General features: G+C 43.5%; 1 protein-coding gene and 1 pseudogene across 1 annotated transcript in view; one reads left to right on the forward strand and one right to left on the reverse strand.

Moving 5' to 3' along the window:
- LOC146498723 (uncharacterized) overlaps positions 1-23,284 on the reverse strand; it is a 319,692-nt gene that overhangs the window by 102,600 nt on the left and 193,808 nt on the right.
- LOC146498726 (general transcription factor II-I repeat domain-containing protein 2B-like) lies at positions 20,443-22,293 on the forward strand (annotated as a pseudogene).

Genomic DNA, 23,284 nt, shown 5'->3' on the forward strand with positions numbered 1-23,284 from the left:
GCTTCCAGGAGATTGAGAGGAGACTTCCCACAGCAAGATTTTAAATAAAATGAGAGATTCATCGTTGACATTGAGGAAGACAACTAAGGTGTACGACGTGCTCTGCCTTAAATCTTCAGCAGCGTTGGACGTGACAACTCGAGGGATGGAGAGAGCGTGCCAAGCTCTAAAAGTGACAGCGCAGAGGAAGTCCAGCGATGGAATTGTGTTTCTGTGTGAAGCACAAATACTAGGAGACTGGGAAATAGTTGACACCACTTTTCCCAAGGATGAAGATCACCTAAAGTGTGTCACTTTGCCATGCAGATTTGATGCTCTGCAGAGAAGCCTTCTGAGAGGGAGAGATGTAAACAGACGAGCCTTTCATCTACATTTAATTCATGTCAACTTCTCTAGGCTGGGTGAGGGGGAATTGGAGAGAAACGGTAGTGTCGGGTGTGACTGTTATAATTGTAACTGTGATTTTTCTTAAAAGTGAATTGCCCAGAGACAGATCTGAATCCACCCCGGGGATACCACCATCACAGGCCACGGTGAAGCGAACCAAACGTAGTGAAACAGTTCTTACGACATGTGGATGCTGTTTCATCCCTTGCCTCAGGGCGCTTGTAGTTCGTCTCATTGACAGGGCCATAGCCTCAGGGCCCTGAGGACCAAGGAGACGTGGACATTGCAACCCTAGAGTGTATGTTGTAAGTGATCTCTTTTTGGAAGAGATCAAAGGGGGAATTGTGAGATCATTATTCTAAACTATGTTATCTTATACCCATAGTCAAGGTAGATGAATTATGTTAAACAGCTGTAGAACATAAATATATTCCTTAGTTTAGGTTGTGTGCAAAGTATGTAGCTTAGTTTCCCTTATATTTTTAGGTTAAAAGAACATGATCATTTCTGTAGTTTGTTAGACAAATGTTCCAGTATATTTTTGGGGTTGAAAGAATGTGACCATCTTTGGGTTCTGTTAGACAGGTGGGCGCCGCCATTTATCTGCTGTGAATGTATTACACTGTTTTCTTGACATGTCAGACTGCTAAATCATGATGAGAATGTTGCGTGCGAAGGACCTTGGGGCCGGTAATAGCAAAAACAGACCACATTGCATGCCCCCACCTTTGTAGGGGATAGAAAGATAGGGAGCCGAGGTCATACCTTAGGCGCCATGACAGATAAGAGAGACTGTGAATGTTTAGGTTTACGACCAGGTGGGGGCCAGTAGAAAGTATAAAAAGCTGTGTAACACATCACCATTTTGAGACTTGCTGTGACCCTCTTATGCATCTCTCCCCATCCGGATGGTTTTATGCTCATTGTGTGAAAATTGTATGGAAATAAAGGATTGTTGATTGAGCATTTATACACCGAGTATTGTCCTTCCTTCAGCCCAAAGAGTCAAAGAATTGGGAGATTTCAACAATATGTAGAGGCTTTAAAACCAAGTTAACGCTGAAAGTACAAACATCGCTAATGTCACATAACTTTGCCGACATGTGGCCAACAGTAATGTTTTAATGTTCTTCATTATTAAGTGACATAATATTCAGTACTTAGTTTTAAAAGTTTACTCTTCGGCCGCCCCGCTTCAGGCATCCCCCGTTTTCTTTCTGAAAAAAATATCCACACCCACCGCCGCGCTATGAATCCTGGGATATGTTGGGCCACGAAGTCTACACCGGACCCAGCCTTCAAATTTGGGGAAATGAAGGGCAAATTTGGAGTACACTTCGAATTGGGACACCCTTCGTTGCGTCACTGTGTCGTAATCAGTCTACAAATACGCACTCCAATGCGTGCAGTCCCTGAATTGGGACACAGCCACAGACCTTCAAAGTAAAATGCAGACTGGAGGGGAAAAGAGAACACTGAGGAGCACGAGGGAGAGCAACGACATGACGGGCTGGGGAAACCAGAACTCCAATACAGAGAGGCAGACACAGGGGTAAAGACACGAGAGGAAATCCCATAACTAAACTGAACAACTTAGGGCCCATAGAATAACTCCTTAGAATAACAAATGAACTTAACATGATAGAGAAACACAAGAAAACTGAGAGCGCTCACAATGACCCAGGACCATGGCAGTTCATGAAAGTTCTGAAACACGTCATCACTGATCTCCATAAAGAAGCAAGCCTCGTTACACGCTCCTGCTTTCTCGACACATGCTCCGAAGCCTCGGCACAGTACGGCCCATCATTATCCAAAGCTCAAGTAAAGCTGTCAAACTCACAACCTACAAAGAGCATATTGTGGGCTACCCGCCCACACTGCCTCTCCTGACTTTGTCATCAAATTTAGTGCCAGCTCACATTCAGTCTTTTATTATTCATTTATTTTGTTATCACTAAAGTTCTTAAACTTGTTACATGCTGCCCGATTCTAAATTTGTAATTTGTTATAGTATAAAAAGGAAAATATTTATTCTGTTGAAAAATGTTCCTCATTAGTGTTACATGGGTCAATATCACAGCTGCAGATGTTAATGCTCATTTCAAATGAGTTTAATCTGTTGTAATGCATCATAATCTATGAAATCATGTGTGCAGTGGCTGTCCTGTGAGGACAATAAATCTAGAAGATCATGTTTTTATATTAAACCTGGCATGGAGTTGGAATCTACTCTCTAATATCAGCGCTGTCCTTGATATTGTATTAAGAAAGTTATTACACAGAGGAAACTCGTTTATTATGGTAATGAGGCACGAGAGGCTCATTTACTTGCTAATGCTAGCTCTGGATCCAGGCAAAGTGTAGATGTAAAATGATCTCAAAAAACAGAAGCAGTGGCAGTTTGTCTGGGTGGTTGGTCTCCTACCAGTTTCCTGTCAAAGAGCCGAGGTTTATCCACAACAGAACAAACAGAAAGCAGAAAAGGATGTTGGGCTCTGAGCTTGACAAGCTCCAGCTATTGTTAAGAGTACTCAGACATGCCAGAGAAATCAAGATGTGCTGCAGATTTTCAGTTATCCATAACCAAGCACCCTGCAGCCACATGGTGGCAGCAATGGAAGGGTTGGGTGCAGGATTGAGCTTCTGTACTGATGCATCATTAAACAGTGATACAAACTGTACACTTCAACCCAGCAGTGATAGCCCTCCTCTATGTGCAGAGAAATGGTTTACTGGGCTTTTTAACCTGCACACAGATTGTTTTCTTTCTTAATTATTGCAGTGTTTTGTACACTCACCATGTCCCCACAACACACTTTCCAATCATTGTGTCTGAAACACAGTACAAATACTGTGTGGGAATATTGATCCCCACAAGACACTGAAACATATAGAGTGAAAATTCCCTGCTATTCCAGTTTCCTTTGAGATGTGTAAATGCAGAGACATTTTTGGAAGGGTGAAGTGGCCTTACAACAGACACCTTTGTTGCCAACCCAAATGATGTTGCATTGGCTGGCATGTGCCGCTGTTTTGGTGCATTGGCACTAGTATCAGTAGAGTTCTGTGATATCCAGATATATATTTGGAGATGTTGTAACAGTTTAAAAACATGAGATGTTGTGGAAAAAACTCTTTGCATAGTTTTGAGTGGCAACACCTGTTGTTCAGGAAAAAAAGCTTCCCACACCTTTACGGCAAGCATAAGGTGACTGACCAATGTGGAGGGTATGCTGCCACCTTAAGAAGGTTATTGGTAGCTATATATTTGGAATATTTTTTAATCTAATCAGATTTGTTTTTATTTATTGCAATATTTTGGGAACTCGTGATGTCGCAACAACACACTTTCCAGTTGTGTTGTCTGAAAAACACTTCAAGTACTTGTCTGAGTACAAACAGTGTATACAGCGCTCCCCCGCTATAATGCGGTTCACATTTCGCGGCTTCACTGTTTCGTGAAATTTTTTTGTGCAAGAATGTGTAATTTGCTCAGCTTGTCTAATTTACATAAATCTTTGATCCTAGCAGTGTGACTCTGAAGTGCTGTACTGTATGTTTGTAAGTTTTCTCCCCAACAAACAACAGTGTCGACGAAACGTCGTCACCTGCAGGTTCCTTTGGTTTCTTTCTATAATACTGGACTTATTTTTCTACAAGGTTTGATCTTTGAGAGTTTAAACAAGAGAGAAAAGTGTGAAAATGTTCATGTCTGTCTGACAAAATTGTATAAAGTGTGTAGTGAGGGGTTTTACAGCCAGATGGTGTCTATGTGTTCGGCACGCCATCCATCGCTCTCCTTTATTTGTTTTGTTTTATTGTTTTTAATAAACTTTGTGCTACATGTCTGTCCTACATTGTTTTATGATCGCCAGACATTATTGGAAAATTTGTTTATCCATCCGGATGTCTGACCAGCCTGGATATGACAACCAAGGCTTTTTGCCTCCTTATCTGGAACCAATACCACCGTACCGGTGTTCCCTAACACTGCCACCGGATTTGCAGAAGCGTCGCAGGAGACGGGGTCACCGTGGAGGTCGTCTTGTCGAGCTGAAATCCTGGATTTCTCATTTTCCCTATGAGCTCTGCTCCATCTGCCGATTTCTGTCCGTGACTTTTGATGCCATTGCGTGCCTTGGACCTGTTGTTGGGTCTCTTGGAAATAGTCCTGCAAAACTCTCTCCTCTGCAACATTTGCACTGGCGCAGAGTTGACAAGAAAAACCTTCGACCAGTGGATCTTGTTGCTAATGCCTCTGAAGTTTTGGATCCAGTTCCTCTCAGGCTGGGTCTAATAAATACCAGGTCGATGGCAAACAAGACCTTCATATTGAAGGAATTTTTTCTTTCTCGTGTTCTGAATTTGCTCTTCCTGACTGAAGCCTGGATTTCCCCGGGTGAGTTAAGCTCCTTCATTGAGCTAGTACCGGCTGGCTGTACTTTTTTTAATGTTCTGAAAGCTTCTGGTCACGGAGGAGGGCTTGCTGCTGTTTTTAAGGCTCATTTGGACTTGAAGCAGCTTTTCCCTTCGTCTCGTTACACCAGTTTTGAACTTATTTCAGCCAACTCGCATAATCCTCGTGTTTTATACAATACTATAAATTCTGTACTTAGCATGGAGAGTTACGACCTTTTGTCGTCCTCTGAGGCTATGTGCAATAACTTTATTACCTTTTTTGTAGATTGCTAGCCTGAGGCCTCCGATCCCATCTATTGTTGATCCGCCCATGCATGCTCCTTGCTCGAGCCTGTTCTCTGCCTTTGCACCAATTTCTCTGCTTGATTTAGAGTAGTTGGTGCTACACGCTAAGCCCTGTGGTTCCCCGAACGATGTTGTTACTCCCCGCTTTCTCCAAAAAGTATTTCCTACCATTGGACCTTACATCTAGAGTATTATCAATTCTAGTCTGTTATCCAGTCAAGTTCCTAGTGGGTTTAAACATGCAGTCATACATCCCTTAGTTAAGAAACCTGTCCTTGATGTCAAATTTTAGACTTATCTCCAAGCTTCCCTTTTTAAGCAAGATCTTGGAGAGGATTGTACATACCCAGCTGTTAGACTACTTGAATGTCTCGCAGCTGCGACTGATCCTGGTAAATATGCTGTGCCTGTCTTATTGGACATGACAGCTGCATTTGACACAGTGGACCACGACCTGCTGATCTCCCGCTTACACCACTGTGTGGGAATTTCTGATCTGGCATTGTCGTGGCTAAAATCATATCTTCCTGAAAGGAGTTTTTGTGTTGAGGTGGGGTTGGCCGCGGCCTCTGTGGCCCCTCTGCTTTGGGGTGTGCCCCAGGGATCTATCCTCGGGCCGCTATTTGTCTCGCTGTATTTACTCCCTCTTGGTGCAGCTTTTTTGTAATCACAGAGTGTCATTTCATTTGTATGTCGATGACTTTCAGCTTTATTTACCTTTTATTTACAGTCATTTGGATACTTCCGCATGTCAATCTCTGCTTAACTGTCTTAGTGATGTCAAATCATGGATGGCAAATAACTTTCTAAATTTTAATGATCGCAAAACGTAAGCTGTTAGAGAATTGTGGATCAATATGGTTGTCATTATGCAAGATGATTAGATCTTCAGCATGAACGCTCACCTCTGTTTTCTACACAGACACAGACTCACATATCACTGATCACATCACATGCTCACAGAGATGCTCACACACACGACACATGTTCACATGTGAGTGTTTTATCTGTCGCATGATTAATGAGATGTTTGTGTAAACACTGAGTTAATAAAAGATCTGCGAGAGGGGGGCAAAGTTGGAGTCGCAAGTTAAAACCGATTGATCTCTGTTCGTCTTGCTTTGTTCACGGGAATAAGTCTCTGAGGCAGCGAGGTCTACAAGTATAGACCTAACAGCTGTTGCTGTCGGTTACTAAGTCGCGGCTGAAATGCAGAGGAGACCAAGCGCTCTCAATTGTGGCTCCGATGCTTTGGAATAACCCTCCCCTCCATATTAGACAAGCATCATCAGCAGGTCTTTAAGTCCAGATTGAAAACCTATTTTTATTCTCTGGCTTTTAACTCTGTAGGAAACTGACACCTTTCTTATTAATTTTATTGTATTTATAATAACTTTATTGTATTTTTAATTTTGCTAGTTGGTTTGATCTGTGTTGTTCAGCACTTTGGTCTGCCTAGTCTTTTCTTAAAGTGCTATACAAATAAACGAGGATGATGGTGATGGTGATGATTAAAACATCTGTAATAATATAAAAAATAAAGTTGGCTACTTCACGGATTTCACCTGTCGCAGGTTATATTTTGAACGTAATGCCCACGATAAACGAAGGACCACTGTATGTCTGTGAAGGTTCTCAGTAATCCAGGTCGTGGTAATCTGAGCTTGAAAATAAACTTCTTTGAGTTTCTTTAAGACGTTTCAGTCTCTTCAATAAACTCATAGAAGTCCAGTTGCTTTTCTTTTCCACAAGATGTTTGGAGATCATATAGGAGGCGGTTTAATATGTGTCATCTGAAAGGTTATTTTTATCATCTATTATTATTGTTGTTATTAATTCTGCACACTGGTAATAAAGCACATCCAGGTTTGGTATCATGCTTTCAGATGAACCCAGATGAAAAAGATCCTGGGTCTTTTGACCCAGCGTTTTGAGTTTTAGTTTATGTTTAAGCCCTTCAGGTTTTCTAAGTTCATTTTTTATCATGCCTAGGTTGTTATAGTTCTTTGTTATTAGATTCCCCTTGTGTCCTCCACCCCCGTTAAGTCTCCCTTGCCCTTCATGTGTTTCATGTCTGCGTCCTATGTTTCCTGTTTTATTTTGAAGAGGTCAGGTGTTCCTGTGTTCATCGTGTTTAGTTTTACTCTTCCACTGTGACGTCGTTATGTTCATGTGTGTCAGTTGTTCCCCATGTGTTTCCACTTCTCTCATTAGCCTCCTGTGTGTATTTAGTCTGTGCGTTCTCATTCAGTCTTTGTCGGATCGTCTGCGTTGTTCCCATGCCATGTCCTGCGTTCAGGTTTTCATATATGCTCATCATCATCATCATCATCATCATGATGTTTAGAGTTTTGTTTGTTTTTCTGTTTACCAGGGTTTTTCATAGTTCGTGTTTCCTTTCTAGTTTACCCAGTTTAGGTTATTGCTTAGTTTGCTTTGTTTTTGCCCTTTTATTTTGTACTGTTCTGTCTGCATTAATAAACGGCTCATCAAGTTTGAGTTTGAGAATGTCTGCACCTGGGTCCACTCCTCACACTCCACGCTGTTTGCCTCGGCAAAATGTGACAGAACGATCCGACCATTACATGGACCCAGCAGACAGTGAGCTGTATGAGCGCCAGGAGGCAGCCATCGCCCAGCTGGAGGAGCTCCGCTGGAAGCCGTGGCGCGCTCCTGATTTTGAGCAAATATTCTGTGGAACTCGGCTGGCTTTTGTCCCCAAAGTTGTCAAAAGCCTCCGCCTGTTGCCCCGCTCGCACCCAAGCCTCGGCCGCTTCAGCTGGGAGTGCTCCGTTTTTCTTCTGATGCTCACGCTCCAGCCTCTGCATTGCCGTCTCGCACGTCAGAGGCTCAGCTGTACACCCCGTCAGATTCCTCACCTCAGGGGAAGCGACGCTCACGCCGTCACGAACAACTCCCAGTGGCGACTTATAATGGCTGCCTTTCAAACATTACACCTGAAGCCGAAAAGGACAATAAACTCACCCCAGACACTGTTGGAGTCTCCCTTTTGGATGATGACATAGACTGGGAAAAGTTTTTTTTGTTTTGCTCCCTTTGAACAGAGAGAAATCAAAGACAATAAGCACTCGCCAAAGGCTGTCTGTACTTAGCATGGAGAGTTACGACCTTTTGTCGTCCTCTGAGGCTATGTGCAATAACTTTATTACCTTTTTTGTAGATTGCTAGCCTGAGGCCTCCGATCCCATCTATTGTTGATCCGCCCATGCATGCTCCTTGCTCAAGCCTGTTCTCTGCCTTTGCACCAATTTCTCTGCTTGATTTAGAGTAGTTGGTGCTACATGCTAAGCCCGGTGGTTCCCCGAACGATGTTGTTACTCCCCGCTTTCTCCAAAACGTATTTCCTACCATTGGACCTTACCATACCATTGGAGTATTATCAATACTAGTCTGTTATCCAGCCAAGTTCCTAGTGGGTTTAAACACGCAGTCATACATCCCTTAGTTAAGAAACCTGTCCTTGATGTCAAATTTTAGACCTTTCCTTTTGTTATATTTCTTTAAGAGTTCAAAATGTGTTAATTACATAAATAAAATGTAACTTTCTCTGTAGCATTTCAAGGATTTCATAAGCAGCACACCTTAGTTGTTCACAAAAAGCATAAAAGTAAAAAACAATATATACAGTGTTATCTTCATTTTAGATGTCAAAAAGTATTTGCGGCTCCCAGTGCTTTCTTTTGCGTGGAAACCGGGTCCAAGTGGCTCTTTGGGTGTTAAAGGTTGCAGATCCCTGGCCTAGGGTTTTTGCTGGGAGCCGCGGGGTGCTGAATTTGAGAAAAAAGACTAAGGATTTTTTCAGGAGTTTTCCCCTGTTATCGAATATAAGGTTTTGGGAATAGAGGGGTCCCTAACAAGTTATTCTAGGGGGTTTTTGTTGCGCGTGTTTTGGATAAATATACGGAGGGTTTTTTCAGGAGGTTTCCCTGCTTGTTTGCCTAGGGTTTTTGCTGGGAGCCGCGGTGAGCTTATGCTTGGGGGATCACGAGAGTTTTTTGCGACTCGGACTTTGATTCTAAATCTCCTTGTTCGGATTAAACAAATGCATATAAATTGAAATAAAGTTTTCCCCCGAGGCATGCAACCTGTAGTTCAGTGCTAGGACCAATTCTGTTTACATTATACATGCTTCCCTTAGGCAGCATCATTAGAAGACACAGCATACATTTACACTGCTATGCAGATGACACCCAGCTCTATCTGTCCATGAAGCCAGATAACACACACCAATTAGTTAAACTGCAGGAATGTCTTAAAGACATAAAGACCTGGATGGCCGCTAACTTTCTGCTTCTTAATTCAGATAAAACTGAGGTTATTGTACTCGGCCCTGAAAAGCTTAGAAATATGGTATCTAACCAGATTCTTACTCTGGATGGCATTACCTTGGCCTCCAGTAACGCTGTAGCAAAATAACACCGGAGCACAAGAAAGTCCCAAAACAAAACATGAGTCCAAAAAAGAACAACTCAGGGAGCCAGCCCGAAGGCCGACAGCACAGGAGTCGCGGAAACAGTTCAGAGGGCCGACCGTGCGGATGGCAATGGCGGCGACTCAGGCGAAGGGAGTCTGGCGGCCGGCCGCGACAGTGATGGCGCCCGGCCAGTGGCCTGGAAAGTGGCCGATTAACCGCAGACCCAGACAAGGCAGGACCAGGCGACGCTGAATGCGAAGACACGGAGGCTGCAGCTGGCGAGGCAAAGGCTGAAGCAGAAGCGGAGGCTGCAGCTGGCGAGGATGATGAGGCTGCAGCTGGCGAGGATGATGAGGCTGCAGCTGGCGAGGATGATGAGGCTGCAGCTGGCGAGGATGATGAGTCTGAAGCTGGCGAGGATGATGAGTCTGAAGCTGGCGAGGATGATGAGGATGATGAGGCTGCAGCTGGCGAGGATGATGAGGCTGCAGCTGGCGAGGATGATGAGTCTGAAGCTGGCGAGGATGATGAGTCTGAAGCTGGCGAGGATGATGAGGATGATGAGGCTGCAGCTGGCGAGGATGATGAGGCTGCAGCTGGCGAGGATGATTAGTCCGAAGCTGGGCCAGACGAGGATGAAGACTCGGAGGCTGGACCAGACGAGGATGACGGCGCTGCAGGCGGCGGTGTGGAAGCCGGAGACGGTGGCGTTCCAGCGGAGACAGGAGACAAAGGCCGGAGCGGTCCCACGGACCCTCCAGCGGAGACTATCACAAATCCAGCAGGCACAGAGTCCTCTGGCAGACACAAAGGCAAAGGGCGCTGTGCTGAGCACTGGCTCTGCCCAGACAGTGCTGACACGGAGTAGTTCTCTGAGGGCTGCTTAATCTTCAGGGCTCCAGAAACAGCTGGGGACTGAATCCTAGCTTCTGGGGAGGCCCTGGAGAGCATAACGGTGCCTGAAGCAGCTTAAGCGCGAGAAACTCCCTGATTGGAACTTAGACTTTCTCCCTGCATAGAGTGAGTGTGTGAGACTGGTGACAGAATGAGTGACGGAGCTAGCGGTGACAGTGGAGCCAGAGCTACGGGTAGCGGGGACACTGAAGACGCTGGAGACGGGGCTACGGGTGACACTGGAGACTGAGCTACGGGTGACACTGGAGACTGAGCTACGGGTGACACTGGAGACTGAGCTACGGGTGACACTGGAGACTGAGCTACGGGTGACACTGGAGACTGAGCTACGGGTGACATGGGAGACTGAGCTATGGGTGACACGGGAGACTGAGCTGAAAGTGAGTGAGCTGCTGATACTGGTGACTAAGCGGAAAATGGCTGCTGGGCAGCTAACAGAGCTGAACGTGGCTGCTGGGCAGCTAACAGAGCTGAAGGTAGCTGAGCAGGCGATAAGCAGTTCGTATTGCTATCCGCCGCACAAAACACAGCCCCTGAATGAACAGTCACACAGTCCAAAAGAGAAACACAGTCCTCACTCACCACAGCCGGCGGCGCGATCGTTGTTTCTTCCCTGACGGCTGACGCGGCTGCTCCGGGGTGGCTGTAGTCTGTTGCTGCTGGACCAAGTCCGATATTTCCCAAGCTCGCGCCGCCTCCCGGGCTTCATACAAGTTGGCCAATAAGTCCAAACATCCTCTGACCTGGCGGAGATAGGGATTCCCTTTGAGGATCACCTCCATAGCATTTATCCCCACGATCCTTGCTCTCATATTTGAGGTGTGGGTTATCCACTCGACGTTGGACTCGCATCAGATCGCTCTCCCCGGGTAAGTGTGCTGGATCCATGTTGTGGCTGGTTCGTACTGTCACGGGGTGCCGAGGCAGGCCGTGTGTGGATTAGTAACGGACCCAAGATGCAGACTGCGTAGTAGTGAGTGAGCTTTATTTACTAAAGGGATGAAGTTCAACACAAAAGAAAGGGTGGCGAGAAGCAGAACTGAAAACACTCTAAACTGGGAAAACTAGAACTTAACACAAAACCAGAACACAAACGAGGGTACCTTGCAGGGAGATCAACGCGGGGAAAATGCACAGGAAGACTGAGGGGAAAAACACAGACGAACCAGCAACGAGGACGAGGTAACACACACTATAAATACACACGCCAGGAATCAGGGGACGGGAAGCAGGAGGGGAACACACCTGGAAGACATCACAACTGACGAGGCAGGGGAAACGTAAATGGAACACACTGACATAAGACAGAGACCTTCAAAGTAAAACAGGAAACACATACACATAATGACACAGACTCAGAGACGCGGACTAAACACAGAGACCTACTACACTAAGGGAATGCACAAGCAGGGAAGACACCAAACAGGGAACACCACTAAACCCTAGAAAATACAAAACTATCAAAAGTAAAAGTACATAACCAAAAACACTGGGTCACCGACCCAGGACCATGACACCTCCTGGATCTTGGTACTTCTAGGAGCAGCTGGTCAGCTGACCTGAGAGACCGACAGGGTGTGTGGGGATGAAGAAGCTCAGAGAGGTGAAGCGGGGCAAGACTGTGAAAGCATTTAAAGACAAACATAAGAATTTTAAAATGAACTCTAAAAGACACAGTCAGCCAGTGCAGTGAGGCCAGCACAGGGGTTATATGCTCTGTTTTACAAGTTCCTGTTAGGAGTCGTGCAGCAGCATTTTGAACCAGCTGCTCACGTCAAAGTAACAACTGACTCACCCCCACATAAAGTGCGTTACAGTAGTCCACAGGGGAAGAAATAAAAGCATGGATCACGGTTTCAAAGTGCTGCCTAGTAAGAAAAGATTTCAGTCTTGCCAGTCACCTTGAATGATAAAAACTGGACTGGTCCAACTTAAAACCAAGGGCAGTAACAACAGGTTTAAAATAAACTTCCAGGGGTTCCAAATCAAAAGAGGAGGACTCACAGGGGCCACTGGGTCCAAACACCAACAAATCTGTTTTCTTTTCATTCAAATTTAAAAATTTCAGAGCCAATCAAGCTTTAATGTCATCTAGGCATGTCAAGAGAGGTTTTATTCAGATGCCATCCTTCTGCTTCAGTGGCAAATAAATTTGGCAGTCATTGGCATAACAATGAAAAGAGATCCCATACCTTCTGAGGATGGAACGCAGAGGAAATAAATACAGTAAAAACAGCAGTGGCCCTAAAATTAAGCCCTGTAGGACGCCGCATGACAGAGGAGCAGAAGATGATTCGGAACCGAGAAGGCTGACAGATTAAGTTCTATCTGACATTTAAGACTTAAACCAATTGAGTGCAGTGCTACCAATACCCACTACATCACTTAATCGAGAAATTATAATATTGTGGTCTACGGTGTTAAAGGCAGCAGTTAGTTCAAGCAAGACCATAACAACATGGTTACCAGAATCACATGCCAGAAGGATGTCATTATTAACTCTTAATAATGCAGATTCTGTGCTATGAAGGGTTTTAAAACCTGATTGAAAAACCTCAAGAATGCCATTATCATCTAGAAAATATTTCAGTTGACTAAAAACAATTTTCTCTAAAACCTTGGAAAGTAAAGGCAGCTTGGAAATAGGCCTATAATTAGCTAAAACTGTGTGATCAAGGCCAGGTTTCTTAAGCAGTGGCTGTACTACTGCATGTCTGCCTGACATTCATGGCAAATTAAAATAGCAACAATCCATTGGTAAAAGTTTAGATAGAGCACTGGACTCACCAACACTCAGCCACAGCTCAGTCACACACAGAAAATCCAGATCACGGGAACTGAAAAAGTCCCGAAGAATAAAAGTTTTGTTTAAAAGTGATCTGGCATTCACCAGGGCAATCCTGGCAGGAGCTGGAGCTGGAGCACCCGTTTCAGTAAGCTGAGAAACCCGACACAGCGATCTCAGGTTTCAATCATGTTGATGGTGGAGGTTTAGCCTGGAAATGCAGAGACACAAAAAATCTTGGAAATAATCCATGCGCTGGTCAGAAAACAGCAGAACAATTCCTTAGATAAACCTTTAGCTTCACCAGCCGGCCGCTTTGTTTACCCCGGCAACGGTGACGCCTTCGCCGGGAAGGTAGCATGGGAACCCGGTACAGGTAACCCGGGATTGCCGATAAAACTGGGGGCAGGGGTTTGTTGGGTCTGTGTTTCCACATGCCCCGCTAGTTTAGAGACTTATTCCTTATGAAGAACGCAAGACATAACAGAACATCTTGAACCGGTTATTTAACTCGCTAACGAGGGAGAGGCTTTGGTCAAGAACCAGCTCTTGAAGCCTAAATCCCTCAAAAAGCAGCTGTCCTCGTAGCCTTTTTATTGACATGACAGTTAGTGTACACATCACAGCACAAGCACCTCCCTCCGTAAAACCCCCCAGTGGTTCTAAGACAAGACACTATGTATGTGTATGTGTAAGCACCTGTATGCATGAGCAAGAACATGTGTGTGTGTTTGAGTGAGAATGTGTGTCTCTCTGTGTGCGTGACTTCCAACTGTTTCTAACAACATCCTTAGTCATAAATTGGTTCACCATAAACAACACAGTGAAGCCACAAAAGGGCCGGAAGCTTACCACACAAGAATCAGATCTTCCAGATAAAATGTATCTGCAATAAAACCTCCCCCAGCACAGAGTGGCTGGAGAGGTGGTCAGAGACAAAGGAACGTCTTGATCCTATAGATTGAACTCAGACCTTACAAATTTAAGAAACACAATGACAACATTCAACAATTAGACTTAACAGGTTGTTGCCCACTAGCTCCAAATGACACAATATTTTGGACCACAGGTTGGAGGTCCAGTAGTGTCTGGCAATCATACCTCAGCAGAGACTTTGTTTCATGGATGACACAAGTTAGAAATATAAACAGGAACAAACTTGGCAATGACAGACGAGCAGCCTCACACACCGGCACCATCTTGTCTCACTCTTTTCTCTAATTGGGAAAAAGTGACATGAACCTGTCGTGTCAAACTGCTCCACCTAGCGAATTGTTAACCAGGACATAAAGAGCGTAAGCACGTGTTGTCTTATTAATATTACTAGATGTGTCGATGTGCAGAATATTGGCAGGTTGAATGTATTCATGAGGATGTCGAGTGAATGGATGGTGTGTTAACCAGAGTTCTTTAGAGCACGGACAGCCTGCAGAGTGCAGCCGCACTGAACTCTTACGCTTGTGTTTGTGTGTTTGTAGCGCTAAGGAGCAACTAAAGTAAGTTATTTCAAACTTATGCACAACTCAACGTGCCTTTGTGTCCAAGTGAAATGTTGGTGGCATTTCTGAGGTGATTCATGTAGTGGGCAACATGGCTAAAACAGAGAAGTGTTAACTTTGATGGAGATACAGGGGAGCACGCGGCTCGGGGGCGTGACCACAGCGTGTACAATAGACCAATCTCAAAGTTTGTGGAGTTTCCATGGACACCGACTCAGAGGTGTTGAAGCCAAACTTCCAGGTGGAATTGTCACAGCGTGCCAATCATTAATCAAACAAATTACAGAATCCATGGAAAATTTTGCTAATGATAAAGTGCATTATTTAAGGAAAATGTTCAACTGTGGACCCAACAATAGGTAGCACTGATGAGGCTGCTGGGGTGCAGGGTGAAATTAGCAGGGTGTGTCAAAGAGTGAACAGAACATTGCTGAGTCAGCTGACAGCTCCATAAAATGTGTTTCCTACAGCAGCAAACAGGCTTCAAGAAGTGACAGTAAGGAGAGGTTTCAAGATCTGTGGGCCAGTTGGCCTCTTGAGTAAAGGACACAGTGATGCTGAAGTCATAGAGGCTGTGGTCAGTACAGTCAGCCCAGATTTCAGTATTCGTGACATGCCTGAGATAAAATGTGACCTCACTCCCCCTTAGTTAAAGGAAATAATGAAAGCGCATCAAAAATCTCCTGACTTAACTCTTTGTGCTTGCATTGAGATGGCTCTCAGGAAGGGATCAGTGCAGCACTGTCCCAGTGAGGAAAGCTGCTCATCACTGGTTATGAGTCAAAAACTGCTCCAAAATCTAATTACCACCCCCATTCCTTAAAAGTAGGCAAGGCAAAGTGGAACAAATTTCAAGGAAGAGAAAATATCTTGTGACCCTCCAGGTATCTGCACACAGATAAACTGAGACATATGTGAAGCATACAGTGGGTCTGTGTAATGTTTATTGGGTAGAAACTAGAGCTGGGCGATAGAACGATAACGATGTGTATTGCAAAATAACTTTTTCTCGATAGAAAATTTAAACTATTGCAATAGGCCTCACCGCTCTTGTCCTCTTAAAAAAAAAGAAGAACAGCCAATCCAAATTAAGTAGCGCAGAGCCGAACCAATCACAGCCGCAGCGTCACGTCACGTGACTTGTTACGTACAGCACAAGTGCCAAGGCGCACATGTGTATTTGTTTGGGAAGCAGCCAGCCGCCGTGCCGCCGGGGTAATGGAGGAAATGAGTGTGCCGACTAGAGAAAAATCATCCGAGAGCGTGAGCGAAGGTTACCGAAGAGAAAACAGATGATGGTTCCAATGCCGGAGAGATTGTCGAACGGAAGAGCCACAGAAGTTTGTAGTGTGAAGGTATTTCTGCTATTTCAAGTCTGACAAAAACAGAGTAGCGCGCACTGTAAATGTGCCGAAAGCAAGTCTGGAAATACAATAAAGCGGTGCATGCTCAATCTCTGACTGGAAGCGCTAATTCATCATTCGGCTTTTGTCAGACTAAAGTAACTGTTAAACTGTTTGAAAAGCTCAGCTATACAACAAGGAGAGATCGAGAATTTCCTTTTAGTTCTCAGTTTATTTGATATTGACAAAAGTTAGTCAATTTTGTCTGTTCTTCTGTAAAACAAACTGAGATTTATTTCTAGAATTAATATTTTGTTTTTAAGTGGAATTGACAATTTAGTCTGTTTTGTTTGTTCTATTTTGAAACTTAAACGCTTTAGCGGCTGCCTTTTGTGTAGTTTGCAATATTTGCCTTTATTTATCTGAAAAAGTCTCATGTTCCTTAAGTACATCTACCCTGTTGAACTTATTATGGGAAATAAATATTTAAATCAAAACAAGCTGCTGATTATTTCACATTTTACTTGTGAGCAACGGCACATTTAAATCTTATAAATATAGTTATTTGACCTCATGTGTGTTCTCCCTAGTCGTAGTTAATGCATAAAAATAATGCTTTCAAGAAAACACTGAATAAAATATTGCTTTGTTGAAAAAGAAAATGTACATTTGAAAGTGACATAAAATAAAGTATCTACAAAGTGTCTTTGAATGGCAGAGATGTGTGCACGTACCACAGAGCCATGGCTCACTGAGTGTCTAAATGAGTCTCACAGGCCTGAACGCTCGCTTGAAGTCGTTTATAATTATCAGTGTTGGGACTAACGCGTTATTAAGTAACGCGTTACAGTAACTACGTTATTATTGTGGTAACGAGCACGGTAACTAGTTATTATGCCAAAATCAGGAACGCGTTAGTCGTTACTGGGATTTAGATAGGGTCGTTACTCGTTACTTCGTGTGGTGGCATCGTGGAGCTTCCACCACAGATTCTGTAACATTGGCAAGTGGTGGAGGCCAGCAGGTGGATGAGGGAAAGGGGACGCAGAAGGAAAAGAGACCTGAGGCGGCCGCCAGTCCAAGTGTGAACTGAACTTCAGGTAAGAAGTTATGACCTGCAGTCTATCTGGGTCAGATATAAACCAAGTTTAGGTGCAGTTTATTTTCGTTATTCTGACTTTTTCCATACTGCGTACTAGCTAGCATGACGGAGTTTCTATACAGCTGGGTGGGTGCTATGAAGTTAATGATGTTGAACTTTATTTTGTTCATAAGTTATTAGAGTTTCCAACCGTCCCGTCTGGTATTCAGAGAAAATATTACGCGTTTCTTATTGAGGTGAAAAGGAACAGTTTGTCCCGTAATTCAGCGACAATGAAAAAGGCACAAAGCTGGAGTTATTCTGTCTTTACGCTGCACAGCTGCCTCTTCTTCTTTCATTCTCCCCCTCCCTCTCCCGTTTCTACTTCAATCATAAAAACCGATCAGCTGATCGGCTCTCTTGTTTGTTTATCGCCCACTTTGCGCCAGAAAGAGGAAACCAGCCGATGTCACGCTAAACAACAGCAGCACTTTTAAGCTTGATCAGCTGTTGTTAGAATTGATTTAATATTAATTTCTAGTATCAGCTAATGTTTGTTGGAGCCACAGCTGTATAGCTGCTGGTCATGGTGTCGGTTTGGTTATCTGGTCAGAGGGAAACATGAAGATGAAACCAGGAGATGTCCTTACTGAATCATCAGAGCTGAACAGGTGATGGAGAAACAGGTTTACCTTTTAGGTGACATAAATGAGTTGAAGGGAAGTTATGAACTGTTTCTGAGAGACAGATAACCCCAGGATCCTTTTTAGGTAGTTGACAGCTGGTAACTGTGCAGGTGTGGATCTAGCAAAGTTTTGCCAGGGGGGCCAGGTGGGGCATTAACAGGGAGAGGTGGGCACAAAGAAATACTTTTCTTTCTTATTCTCATTTAAAATGTCTAGCTTTTAAAAAATAATTATCTCAATCTTACAACAAACAATTGATGCATATATACCATCAAAACAGTGAACATCACTGTCACAACAGTGTTTGTTTTCATTCAAAGGCTTTATGATCTTTCCTATAATGGTGGGCCAGTCTCTAGTCAAAATGCCCGGGCCGATTTTTTGTCCCCGTCCAGCCCTGTATGCAGCTCATCTGCAGTCTGGTGTTACCTACATCTTCCTACTCGGAAGGCAGAATTTCCGAGTTACAGTACAGTAAGTTGAGTACAATCAAAGCATCACGACTGCAGTTTTTGTGTTGGATGTAAAAGGCGCACATGACGCTGTGACGTAGGCTAGAATCATGGCAGCAGTCAATGACGGTCCAGGCGTGGGATTTCTCTTGTGGAAATATGCACATTATCTTTTCCTTTCTATTGGTAGGTGGCACAGTGCACTTGTGGCAAGTAAGCAAGCTAGAAGACTGGCAAAGTTACGGAAGCAACACATTAACAAGAGAATTCTGAGTAAAACCAAAGTTACTTTCCCTAGTAACTAGTTACTTTGAAAGTAACGAGTAACTTGAAGTAACTGAGTTACTTTTGATAGAAGTAACTAGTAATGTAACTAAGTTACTATTTTAAAGTAACTTACCCAACACTGATAATTATTAACTTTTTGGATCTGCTGCTCACCACAAAAAAGCACAAGCATGAATTTGGACTTTTAACTGTGTTTTTACAGCTTTACAGCTTTTCCGAGTGATAAAAACCTCCTTTATTGCCATTCATACTACTCAAAGTCATCAAGCAAATAACAATTAAATGACAGAAAAGTTTGTTTTTCACTTTTTACTACAGAAATTTCAGTTTTTTTTATGACTACAGTTTAAAAAACAAAAGCAAAAAACTGCAGTCTGGGCAATGAGCTGTCAGGGTTTTTTTTTTTTGTAATTTTACACATTTATTTCTTACGATTTAAGTACACAAAACAGTGCCAACAGAGTTCTGTCTTTGTCACAGCAGCTTTTTCTTTATCATGTAGAAAAACAGTTAAATATGTCACTTCTTTACACTGACAGAAAGGGAAGTTTCACTGGTCCAGCCCACTGAAGTTTAAAGTGGGCTGTATGTGGCCTGCCATGTAAAATGAGTCTAAATCTTCATGGTCTGAGAGATGTAGCCCACAAGAATGATTGAGGAATCAGGGCTGGACTAGGAGGAAAGCGGCCCTGGCAGTATTGGTCTAGGTGGCCGATCATGATCCAGAAAAAGAAAGAAATATATAAAAAAGAAAATAATATACAGTGGTGTGAAAAAGTGTCACAAATGTTTCAGATCATCACATTTAAATATTACACAACAACAACACAAGTAAACACAAAATGCACTTTCTAAATGAAAGTGTTTATTATGAAGATAAATTAACTGTGGTGTGTCACAGATCAGAAGATCCTCAAAAACCAGACATCATGCCGTCATCCTAAGAAATGAACAAATGAATTGAGATCTGTCAGTGTGGAAAAGGTTATAAAGCCATGTCTAAAGCTTTGAGACTCCACCAAACCACAGTGAGAGCCATTATCCACAAATGGAAAACAGGGGTGAACCTTCATAGGAGTGGCTGGCCGTCCAGCCACGACTCATCCAAGAGGTCACCAAACAGCCCAGAACAACATCCAAAGAGCTGCACGACTCACTCGCCTCAACTAAGGTTCATCACAAGGGGGAAGTAACAAAGTACAAATACTTTGTATTCTACTGTACTAAAGTAGAACTTTAAGGTATCTGTACTTTACTGAAGTACTTTTTCTCAATACATTTTGAAACAAATATCTGTACTTTTGACTCCTTACATTTTCTCAGTACTTTTGGTTTAACACATTTGCAGGGTGTTATTGTTTTTGTCACACTGAGCCTTCAGTCCTCTTTGAAATAATCACCAGGGGACGTCACATACAAAGAGATGACATGTGCCATAGAAACGGGTCCAAGTGGGCTGCTGTGTGGTTTTGTTTTTTTTGGCACAGCTCAGGAACGACTGCAGGTGTCCATAAGTGACTTCAGCATCTAACGAGCCCTAGATATGAATGAATATGACCAGATGACCAGATGAATATGAATTTCAGCTGGTGATGCTTAAACGTAGAAAAAAGACAGTGTAAACAGCGTCCTGTCAGTGTAGAGCAGACCTGGGCATATTACGGCCCGCGGGCCACATCCGGCCCTTTGTGTATCCTTTTCAGGCCCGCGTGAGGTCAATAATAAATTACCACTAGATAGATTATGTAAATATATGTAGTGCGTGCAATACGACGGTGCTGCTTTTATTCTGAAAAGTGCTACGTATCTGCGTGCTGCGAGCTTTGAGTGAAGGTGAACGGCCATAAATGACGTTAGCGTCAAGATGGCAGCACACGCTAAGAAGCAAAAAATTGATAACGAATGTCGCGTTTTTAACAGGACATGGACTACCAAGTACTTGTTCACAGAAATTAAAGGTAAAGCTGTGTGCTTGGTCTGTGGTACACAGGTCGCTGTGTTAAAGGATTACAATTTGAATCGCCACTACACGACCAAACATGAGGGTAAATACAGAAATCTGCCTGAAAAAGAGCGCACAAGGGTGTCTGATGCATTGCTAGCAAAACTGCAAACCCAACAAGGACTTTTCACCAAACTTCACACCACCAGAGAGGCTGCCGTTCGGACAAGTTGTGTAATATCTCACAAAATCGCCAGGAAAAGTAAGGCCTTTTCTGATGGAGAGTTTATTAAGGAGTGCTTATTGGACTCAGTTGCACTGATATGCCCAGAGAAAAAGGACGCGTTTGAGAATGTCTCACTCTCCTGACGTACTGTGACGAGGCGGGTTGAGGACATCGCTGAGAACTTGGAGCTTCAGCTGAAGAACAGAGCTGCAGACTTTGAATCTTTTTCTCTGGCTTTGGATGAGAGCTGCGATGTGCGTGACACCGCCCAGCTTCTCATCTTCTTACGTGGAATAACTGCAGACTTTCAAGTCACGGAGGAGCTGGCTGCCATGCAGTCAATGAAAGGAACAACAACCGGCAATGACTTATTCATAGAGGTAAATGCATGTTTGGACAAAGTAGGACTGAAATGGGACAATCTGGCAGGTGTAACAACAGATGGTTGTCCAAATCTGACTGGGAAAAATGTAGGACTTTTGAAGAGAATGCAGGATAAAGTGACAGAAATTAATCCTGTGCAGAAATGGACATTTTTGCATTGTATTATACATCAGGAAGTGTTGTGTAAGACAGTGTTAAAGATCGACCACGTTGTTGATGTTGTAATTAAAACAGTTCATCAGAGCAAGAGCATTAAATCACAGACAATTTATTGCTCTTTTGGAGGAAAATGAGATGGAACATGGTGACATCAGCTACCACTGCTCTGTCAGGTGGCTCAGCCTAAGCAAGGTACTGAAAAGTGTCTGGGATCTGAGAGAACAGATTCAGGATTTCTGTGTGAAGAAAGGACGTCCCAGAGCTTTCAGATGAAGATTGGGTGGCAGACCTCAGCGGATGTGACTGCACTAATGAACCAACTAAATGTCAAACTGCAGTGCAGGGGACTTTTTGTGCATGAGATGTACAGTGCAGTAAAGGCTTTCATGAGGAAGTTGCAGCTTATCTCAAGCCAAGTGAAGGACAACCTTCTGACCCACTTGCCAACACTAAAGGAGGCTCTTCCAAATGCCAATCACCTCCACAAGTACTCAGCCATGTTAGAAGTACTGCATGCAGAGTTTTCAAGGCGATTTCAAGATTTCAAAGCTCTTGAAAATGAAATGGACATGGTTTCTTCTCCCTTCACCTGCAGTGTGGATAATGCTTCAAGTGATGTTCAGATGGAACTCGTTGACTTGCAGTCTGACACACTTCTGGCAGAGCACTTCAGGTCAGTCTCACTGCTGGACTTTTATTCCTCCCTCAAAGAAGAGAACTTTCCACACCTGAGGAATCATGCTCAGAGGATTCTAGTCCTCTTTGGATCTACCTATGTATGTGAACAGACATTCTCGGTGATGAAGTTCAACAAATCCAAACACAGGTCCTCTGTCACTGATGACCACCTCTCAGCTGTTCTTCGCACAGCCACCTCAGACATTCAGCCAGATTTCAATGCCCTTGTTCAAACCCAAACAGGCTGGATTATTCTCACTGAAAAGGAGGAAAACATGACACAAGTCATTATATTGTTGCATTTCTATAAACCTGTTGTTTGTTGAGTTAAACATGTTAAAATAAAATGACATTGATTCGGTGGTTGTTTTTGTTTTATTTGGAATATGCGCCACAATTTCACATGGCATAGCCCAATATAAATATTTACATTATTTTATTTTTATTCTTCTGATTACCAGAACCAGCTATTCGTAATATAGAATTTAGTGAATTTTACAATTTAAGAAAGTTAAGCAGACTTGGGTTCAAGATGTCGTTGATGTGGCCCTCTGACGCAACTCGGGTTTCTCATGTGGCCTCTTGTAAAAATTAATTGCCCACCCCTGGTGTAGAGGGTGGAAATCAGCCAGGACAGCTCATGAAATATAATAATAATAATAATAATACATTTTATTTGAAAGCGCCTTTCAAAACACTCAAGGTCGCTGTACATAGTAGAATAAAAGCAACATAAAAGCAACATAAAAGCAGTTTACAGAATCATAAAAGCATAAGACATAAACAAATAAAATAGCAGAGTGGAGAGGTTATGTGGGATAAGCTATTTTGAACAAGTGGGTTTTGAGTTTGGACTTAAAGAGAGAGAAGGAAGAGATGTTTCTTAAATCAGGAGGTCGGGAATTCCAGAGTCGTGGAGCAGCTGAAAGCCCGGCTCCCCATGGTGGCAAGACGGGGGGAAGGGACGGAGAGTGAAAGGGAAGAAGACGATCTGAGACAATGAGATGGGGCGGTGATCTTAACCAGATCAGAGAGATATGGAGGAGAGAGATGATGAACAGCCTTAAATGTGTACAAGAGTATTTTGAAATTGATGCGATATTTGACCGGGAGCCAATGAAGCTGCTGCAGGACAGGAGTGATGTGGTGGACAGAAGGGTCCTGGAGATGATACGGGCAGCAGAGTTCTGGACGCGTTGGAGCTTGTGGATGGATTTTTGAGTAAGACCAAAAAGAAGTGAATTGCAATAATCAATCCGGGAAGTAACAAGGCTGTGGACAAGAAGGGCAGTGGCATGTGGGGTGAGAAAAGGACGG

This window comes from Neolamprologus multifasciatus, chromosome 17 (genome assembly GCF_963576455.1).
Source record: "Neolamprologus multifasciatus chromosome 17, fNeoMul1.2, whole genome shotgun sequence".
Lineage (NCBI taxonomy): Eukaryota > Metazoa > Chordata > Actinopteri > Cichliformes > Cichlidae > Neolamprologus > Neolamprologus multifasciatus.